This window comes from Sinocyclocheilus anshuiensis, unplaced genomic scaffold (genome assembly GCF_001515605.1).
Source record: "Sinocyclocheilus anshuiensis isolate Anshui unplaced genomic scaffold, SAMN03320099.WGS_v1.1 scaffold537, whole genome shotgun sequence".
Lineage (NCBI taxonomy): Eukaryota > Metazoa > Chordata > Actinopteri > Cypriniformes > Cyprinidae > Sinocyclocheilus > Sinocyclocheilus anshuiensis.
In genome coordinates, this window is record NW_015539854.1 from 770,313 (window position 1) to 778,812 (window position 8,500).

An 8,500-nucleotide genomic window follows, 5' to 3' on the forward strand; every position below is an offset into this window, starting at 1 on the left:
AGTCTCTTCGGGGGCGTGGGTTAGAATCCCACCGCTGCCAGGGCAGCCTTTTTTCTGTTGTGGGTGCTGTGCTTGAGCGAAGTGATGCTGCTTGAGGGAAGTGACGCTGCGTGCACATCCAAATTCAGCCACTTTTGCTTTCCTTGCTCTTTAGCCAAATCAGTGCTGGAAGTCTGTCCCAGCCTCTGCTCCTTTCTAACAGAGGCATCCTGTTGAAGCAGGGAAACCAATAATTTACAATCATAGTGAAGTTACTTCAAAACAGGAAAAAGAACTTGAATTAAATAATAGCGAAAAGCAATAAGTAGTCTAAAAGAATGGAAACAGCCAATGTAACTCATTGAAAGTTTTGGGTGAAAAAAATTTGGAAAAAATAATTTAGAGTAAAACGGCTAATTCACAGCTGGCTGCCGTTTTCACGACAGCACCAAAGGCCTTGAATAGCACATTCAGGTGTGTTTGATCAGAAAAGGACCTGCAGTCCACAGGAAGGGGGACCTTCAGGAGTAGGACTGCGTACCCCTGCAAGAAGGAGGCCTTTACCGTGGAGAAATTCAGGGCATTCGCTTGTGGCGAAGCGCGACAAGGACAAAGTTGGTGGAAAGCAGCCCGGGGAAAGCCCCCTCATGGGGTACCGTGGCCAAGCATTCTAAGGCGCTGGATTAAGGCTTCAGTCTCTTCGGGGGTGTGTGTTAGAATCCCACCATTGCCAGGGCAACCTTTTTGGAAGACTCTTGTGCCTGCGATGGCCTAGCAAAGAGCTTTCCTTGGCCGCACTCGATGGGTTTCGCGAAGAAGCTGCACGGCTGCCGTTGCCTCTATTTCTGGAGGGTGGAAAGGCCGAAAATTGCCCACGAAGCACTGCTCTCTGGGGTAGCGTGGCCGAGTGGTCTAAAGCGCTGGATTTAGGCTTCAGTCTCGTGGGGGGCGTGGGTTCAAATCCCACCGCTGCCAGCAGTGGTTTTAACCAAGGGTGTACTCGATACAGGTTTGAAAATATTGTGAGAGCACGCTTTCCCTGACAGCAGCCAGGCCCGCCAGGGACATGCGAGTCAAACAAGATGCCAGCAACACAGCCGAAAGCGGTAACTTTTCTTGGGATCAGGGTTGTTTTACGCAAACAGGATTAGACTGCAGTTTTTCAGCAAAGTCAGCATCGTGGTGGCCATTCCACCGGTCGAAGTGGCCAGTGGAACCAGGCCCCACTGGGTAGAGTGGCAGAGAGGTCTAAGGCGCTGGATTAAGGCTCCAGTCTCTTCGGGGGCGAGGGTTTGAATCCCACAGCTGCCAGGGCAGCCTTTTGGCTGCTGTGCTTGAGCGAAGTGATGCTGCATGAGCGAAGTGACGCTGCGTGCACATCCAAATTCAGCCACTTTTGCTTTCCTTCCTTTTTAGCCAAATCAGTGCTGGAAGCCTGTCCCAGCCTCTGCTCCTTTCTAACAGAGGCACCCTGTTGAAACAGGGAAACCAATAATTTACAATCATAGTGAAGTTACTTCAAAACAGGAAAAAGAACTTGAATTAAATAATAGCGAAAAGCAATAAGTAGTCTAAAAGAATGGAAACAGCCAATGTAACTTATTGAAAGTTTTGGGTGAAAAAAATGTGGAATTTTTTTTTTGAGTATAATGGTTAATTCACAGCTGGCTGCCGTTTTCACGACAGCCCCAAAGGCCTTGAATAGCACATTCAGGTGTGTTTGATCAGAAAAGGACCTGCAGTCCACAGAAAGGGGGGCCTTCTGGAGTAGGACTGCGTACCCCTGCAAGAAGGAGGCCTTTACCGTGGAGAAATTCAGGGCATTCGCTTGTGGCGAAGCGCGACAAGGACAAAGTTGGTGGAATGCAGCCCGGGGAAAGCCCCCTCATGGGGTAGCGTGGCCAAGCAGTCTAAGGGGCTGGATTAAGGCTTCAGTCTCTTCGGGGGTGTGTGTTAGAATCCCACCGTTGCCAGGGCAACCTTTTTGGAAGACTCTTGTGGCTGCGATGGCCTAGCAAAGAGCTTTCCTTGGCCGAAGCTGGGGAACAATAGTCCGTCAAAGGTGGGGAAGAAGGGAAGAAGAGAGAGAAGGAAGAAAAAGAGAAAGGGAAGGAGAAAGGAGAAATTAAGAAAAGAAAGGGTGAAATTTGACGTTCAAAGACAGTTCTTCCTTAGCATGCGCGCAGTGATACATTTTCGGATTTCTTCCTGCGGGAAAATCGCGCATTTATATTACACTGTTTCCTATTGCAGGTGCTCACCAAGACCGGGGTTCGAATCCAGCTAAAGACAGCTTTTTGTAATATTGTTAATTTCATTATATACATGAAATTTCAAGGTTATTAAAATGTACATATGTACTTAGTTTGATATTCTTTCATGAAAATTAAACTATACCAATGGAAATGTGTTTTGTTGTTATTATTAGTTATTTAGTAGTTGTATTGATATTATTCTGATTAAGTATTTTTTTTAGGTTACATTAATTCAAGACACTTACAAACATGTTATTTCTAATGAAAAAAAGATGCAAAATAGTAATTAATATGCCGAAAAATGTATGTGACAAGAATGACAAAATGCTAATTATCTTTTTATAGACATGTTCTATTGTTGCAGTATACTGATGAAATATTGTTACATTAAAGCACAAATAAAAAAAGCAATAATTTCTCCATTTTACAATTAATGTCTGTGACAAGAATGACAAAATGCAAATTATCTTTTTATAGACGTTCTATTGTTGCAGTGTACTGATGGAAATATTGTTATATTAAAGCACAAATAAAAAAAGCAATCATTTCTCTTTTTTTTTTTTTTACAATTATGCTAACAGAACAGTAATGAATATTAAATTAAATAAGTTTAAACAACAATTAAAAGGTAAATAAAACGGTAAATATCAAGTTTTCAAAAACAATAAGTTAAAGTTAAATAGGATTTTTTTTTAAAACGGTAAATAAAAAGTTAAATATTAAAAAATGTTTACAAAAAAACAACGTTAAATAATGTTCAACACAAATATTAACAATAGTGAGCTATATTAAAACAACTATATACACTACAATAAATACAAATATATACATTATTTGGGAACAGTTCGCATTTGCTCCAACCACTGTTCTTTTGTAATAGTCTCAGTCTGTGGGCAGTACACCTTGCTCCTGTACTGGCTATGTCCCGTTGCACTGGTTTTGAACTGTCCACACTTCTTGCAAGTGTTTGCCTCTACAGTTCTCTTGTAGGGTCTCTTGGGCATGGCTTGCGGACTGGCAGCTGGTGCAGCAGGTTGTGAACTGGTGCCCTGCACAACTGTAGGCTGTAACAGTGGCTGTATCATTGGCATCCCCTGGACCATCGGGATTCCCTGAACCATCGGCATCCCCTGAACTATTGGCAGTCTTTGAACCATTTGCAGACCCTGGAACACTGGCACACCCTGAAACATCGGCACACCCTGGAAACCTGGTGCTGCTGGTATAAGTATGTTGGGTACCATCTGCACTGATGCTCCAGGTGCTGATGGCGTAACCAACATAGGACTCTGTGCTGGTGCCTTGGGTCTGAGAGGGGGTCGTCCAGTAGAAGTCTGCCTCTGCTTTGCCTGACCTGCTGTGCTCTCTGGTAGCTTGTACTGGTGCTGCTCCCCTGGTTGTTCTGGCTCAGTCCGTGGGCGTTTGGCAGCCTGGAAAGGTTCCTGAGCTTCAGGGAGGGGCTGAGGCAACTGAATGCCCTGAAGCAGCACAGACAGCTCTTGCTTTTTCTGCCTGTTGTTGTACCACTGAATCAGGGTGTTCTGGTTAACCTCCACCAGCTGCATTGAGGTTCCTCCCATCACCAAGCTGTTGCCCAGTACAAGCTGCCTTATCCTTCTGTAGTCTTGGAGGATCAGAGACCATCTCGACAGCGTTCCCTTGCCTTTTCTTTTGGGGCTTGGGTGAATTGTGCAAAGCCTGATGAAGATGGTCTCCACCAGACGGCAACAGTCAGGCCACTGAGCAGGTGCACTGCTTGCACCCAGCACACTTCTGATGGTGCTCTCTACTCCAGGGGTGTGAGTGGGCCTAGCTTCTTGGTGATCTGTAATAAGACATGATATGAAGCATGCTGTAAATATAATCAAACATCACACCATGTAAAATACAGATACAGTGCCATGCTGGTATATAAACAACAGCATTAATAAACAAATCCACAACTAACCTTTTTAGTAGAATCCATCTTCAAGACAGAGCCATAGGTGGATGTTATCCTTGCATGGATTTCATCCAGCCTTGTCAGGATGTCTTGGCTGTAAACAGTGAGCAGCCACTTGCAGCTTGGCACCACTGTAGGCTCTGGGGGCTCCTGGAATTTTACTGGCATCACCCTGGGTTGATTGAGGAAGTCAATGCATTGGGTGGTGTACCGGGCCAGACGATGGAGCCACTGCTCGCTGTGGTTTTCACTCAGCTGCTTGATCACCCGCGTGGGGCTGTTGCCAGATGACCCGCATATCACAGGCGTACCTTAGGAAATGCAAAATCCACACATTCATATATTTTAGATATTTGATTTGTAAAGTATTTGCTTATATATGTGATGATGGGCTAACAACTGGATGAGGAATGAAAGTGTACTTACTTCCGCGTGAGGATGACCTGAAACTCAGAGCGATGGCCCAGATCTAGCTGTTGCAGGACAGTCTGACTCCAGGACACATGCTAGGCTCTACACTTGGTACAGATGAGGGTTTCTTTGACCATGTTGTACGTTCTGTCAATGTCTAGAACCTGCCGTGACCTTTTGTGCAGACCACCTCCTGTCAGCTGATGTTGTCCACAGGCAGGATTGGGACAGAGAACCTTAACCCTCCACAGCTTGTACGGCATCCACAGCAGAAGAGAATGACACAAGAATCTGTCTGGAGCTGGAGCCTGATTGTAAATAAGTGCTGGCTGTGGTGGGTAATACCAGAGCTGGAGGTTATCACGAAGCCCTGGCTTTCCCTTGGATCCCATTTTGAAAAGCCTTTTGCCAATCCACTTGTGATCCTCTGGTGGCAAGGTCTCCGACCACAAACGAGGAAGCGGAACTACAGATGGACCTTGCAATAATGCCCCAGAATGAGCTGTCTGTGAAGGAAAAAAGACAAAACATTTAGTCAAGTAAGGTCATTCTATTTTTTAAGCACTTTTTAAGCAGTTTATTTTTATCCATGATTACCTTCACATGAAATTATCATTGCAATAATAGTTTTCACTTAAATACCTTTAGTATTACAGTGATTATGACAATGAAACTGATAACTTTACATTATACACTGCTGTCATCCAAAAAAAAGTAACAAAATAATTATTCTGAAATCCTGTTTAATATATGAAATAAAACATTTCTGAGATTTTACAAACAATATCTCTTTATTTTGACACATGAATGTTAACATATATACATGGTTTATCATGAATAAATCAGTATCAAGTAAACTCAATTGACATGATGACAATAGTTTGATTGTTGTTATTTCTCAGCTTGAATGCGTTTTAAGAAACTACTGGTTATAAAAGTTATATTCAAAATTTCAGGGCATGTGAGCCTTTTAACATCTCTGTTAAGTGAAAAGAACAAATTAGATAAATTACTTTCCAAAGTGTTAAGAATTGTGTCAGCTGTCTGGCGACTGATTTAATTACATTTTTAGACCAACAGAATAGGAAATTACTTACAGAGACAATACTGCATGGCTGAGCAGGACTGGACACATCTGCAGTGGCTCTTACTACAATTTAAAATTGTGAAATTTAATTTTATTTTTATGGGGCAAGAACACATTTTCAGCATCATTACTCCAGTCTTCATTCAGTGTTACATGATCCTTCAGAAACCATTCTATTGAACATAAACATTCATTACTATTAGTTGAAAATGTGAAAATGGCTGATACTTAATAAAACTGCATTAGTGGTTGTCACGCTTACAGTGTTGAGGAAAGCACTCGAAGAGGAAAATGAAGAGTAAATAGTCTTTAATTAATCCACACAGAGGAAGGCAGTAACACACGGACCAAGACAAACTGAACAAACTAGAGCTTAAGTAGACAGACCAATGAGGGACGAATGAGTAAATTAACTAGACACAGGTATTAGTAGGTCTCAGCCACGACCTCATAGTTTTCTTGTTTTTTCTTTTTTTCTTCTTACTTTCTGAACTTCCTCGAATTTGAAGTGAACTCATACTTCAATGCTTTAAAAAAAAATGTACAACTCACCATTGACAATTGTGCTGCAACTCTTGCTGCCACAGGAGCAGTAGGCTGGGGCTGGGTGTCAGGCTGACTCTGCTCCATAGCCTTCTTTGCTGTTCCAGCAGCAGCAGCAGGTTGTTCCACCACCCTTTGTGCTGGTCCAGTAGGGCTGGCAGTGGGCTGTTTAAGACAACCAAAAGAAAGAAAATTACTGAAAAGAAAACCATTTCAGTAAATAATACTAACAAGAAATACTTGCTACATTAATGTTACCTTTGGAGTGTGAAAACCACAGATGCATTTCAGCACACCTACAAGCAAGTTTGTCTGGCCACGAGACAGCATTGGACATTTCTCAATCTGTAAGCATAATAACAAATGTAATGAACAATACAAGTGAGTCCCTTAACAGAGCATACAATACTTCATTAAATTCATATATTAATTAATTCATTGATTAATTTCTAGGTCACTATTTATCTTATATATAATGTAGCTGGTATCTCTCTTTAAATGAGAGAGAAACAAGAGAGGAACATTTCACACCTTCAAACACACATTAATTTACCATCCCTTCCCCCACCTTCTCAAATCTCTGAATCTCCTAGTACACACAAATCTTAAATGTAGCTTTTCATTAACAGTATGACATAAATCTCAAAATACCTGCAACATTACATAAATGTCTATAACAATTACACACTCTGGTTTACATTGGTGTAAGCCATAACATAACACAACCCTCACATTACATTGTTCTAATGAGTGGGATCAGGTACATGTTTGTACTGAAGCCTAATGTGTTGTTCTGTTATGCAAATACACTAAACAAAAAGATACTAATAATGTTCGATTATTTAAGTCAACAAACACTTATAATGTTCGATTATGTAAGTCAACAAACACTTAAGTCTTTTTTTATTTCTCCATCATGCAAAGGTAACAAACACTCACTCACCCTTTGATAAATATTGTACCACTTCTTCTGTCGAGGAGCTGGCCTGTTACTCTCATTTGATGGCCAAATTCCTGTGCTGGCAAACTTTTTTAGATGCGAAATCCATTCACTTTATGCGATTTTTTTTTGATTGCCAGACATTTTTCTTGAGTTCGATGAAACAGTTTTGAAAGAATAATTAAAAACGACACACTAATTTAAAAAAACAAACAAACAAACAAAAAATAAAAAAAATGTAGAAGTTTGCAATTAGATTATCTTTTTTTTTTTACCTGTTGTCGTCCGTAATACCGCTGTATTTGGTTTTAAAATGAAGTTTCGCTGTCCTCCGTAAAAATGATGCTGAGCTCCGCGGCAATGACGCTCGTCGTAGGTCACGAACTTCAATACTGAACTTTGCAGTTCGACATTGCTCGACGTTTCTTAAATATTGTCGGACTATCCTTCGTGAGCTGGGATTAAGGCTCCAGTCTGGCTCGCTGGGTTCGTGTGGCCGAGTGGTCTAAGGTGCTGGATTTAGGCTCCAGTCTCTCTGGGGGTGTGGGTTCAAATCCCACCGCTGCCAGCAGTGGTCTTAACCAAGGGTGTACTGGGTAAAGGTTTGAAAGTATTGTGAGAGCACGCTTTCCCTGACAGCAGCCAGGCCCACTAGGGACATATGAGTCAAACAAGATGCCGGCAACACAGCCGAAAGTGTTAACTTTCCTTAGGATCAGGTTTGTTTTACACAAACAGGATTAGACTGCAGTTTTTCAGCAAAGTCAGCATCGGGGTGGCCATTCCACCGGTCGAAGCGGCCAGTGGAACAAGGCCCCTCTGGGGTAGCGTGGCCAAGCAGTCTAAGGCGCTGGATTAAGGCTTCAGTCTCTTCAGGGGTGTGGTTTAGAATCCCACCGTTGCCAGGGCAACCTTTTTGGAAGACTCTTCTGGCTGCGATGGCCTAGCAAAGAGCTTTCCTTGGCTGCACTCGATGGGTTTCGCGAAGAAGCTCCACGGCTGCCATTGCCTCTATTTCTGGAGGGTGGAAAGGCTGAAAAGGGCCCATGAAGCACTGCTCTCTCGGTTTGCGTGGCCGAGTGGTCTAAGGTGCTGGATTTAGGCTCCAGTCTCTCTGGGGGCGTGGGTTCAAATCCCACCGCTGCCAGCAGAGGTCTTAACCAAGGGTGTACTCGATAAAGGTTTGAAAGTATTGTGAGAGCATGCTTTCCCTGACAGCAGCCAGGCCCGCTAGGGACATGTGAGTCAAACAAGATGCCAGCAACACAGTTGAAAGCATTAACTTTCCTTGGGATCACGTTTGTTTTACGGAAACAGGATTAGACTGCAGTTTTTCAGCAAAG

The 8,500-nt window shown here is 42.7% G+C and overlaps 3 non-coding genes and 1 pseudogene across 3 annotated transcripts; 3 read left to right on the forward strand and 1 right to left on the reverse strand.

Annotated features, from left to right (window-relative positions):
* Window positions 1-872: 872 nt before the first annotated feature.
* trnal-uag (transfer RNA leucine (anticodon UAG)) lies at window positions 873-954 on the forward strand. Its single transcript has one exon. It is a non-coding gene; the product is annotated as a tRNA-Leu (tRNA).
* Window positions 955-3,064: 2,110 nt separating this feature from the next.
* On the reverse strand, window positions 3,065-6,304 carry LOC107684775 (uncharacterized; annotated as a pseudogene).
* Window positions 6,305-7,643: 1,339 nt separating this feature from the next.
* trnal-uag (transfer RNA leucine (anticodon UAG)) lies at window positions 7,644-7,725 on the forward strand. The gene has a single exon. It is a non-coding gene; the product is annotated as a tRNA-Leu (tRNA).
* A 497-nt stretch (window positions 7,726-8,222) lies between these two features.
* Window positions 8,223-8,304, forward strand: trnal-uag (transfer RNA leucine (anticodon UAG)). Its single transcript has one exon. It is a non-coding gene; the product is annotated as a tRNA-Leu (tRNA).
* Window positions 8,305-8,500: the final 196 nt, after the last annotated feature.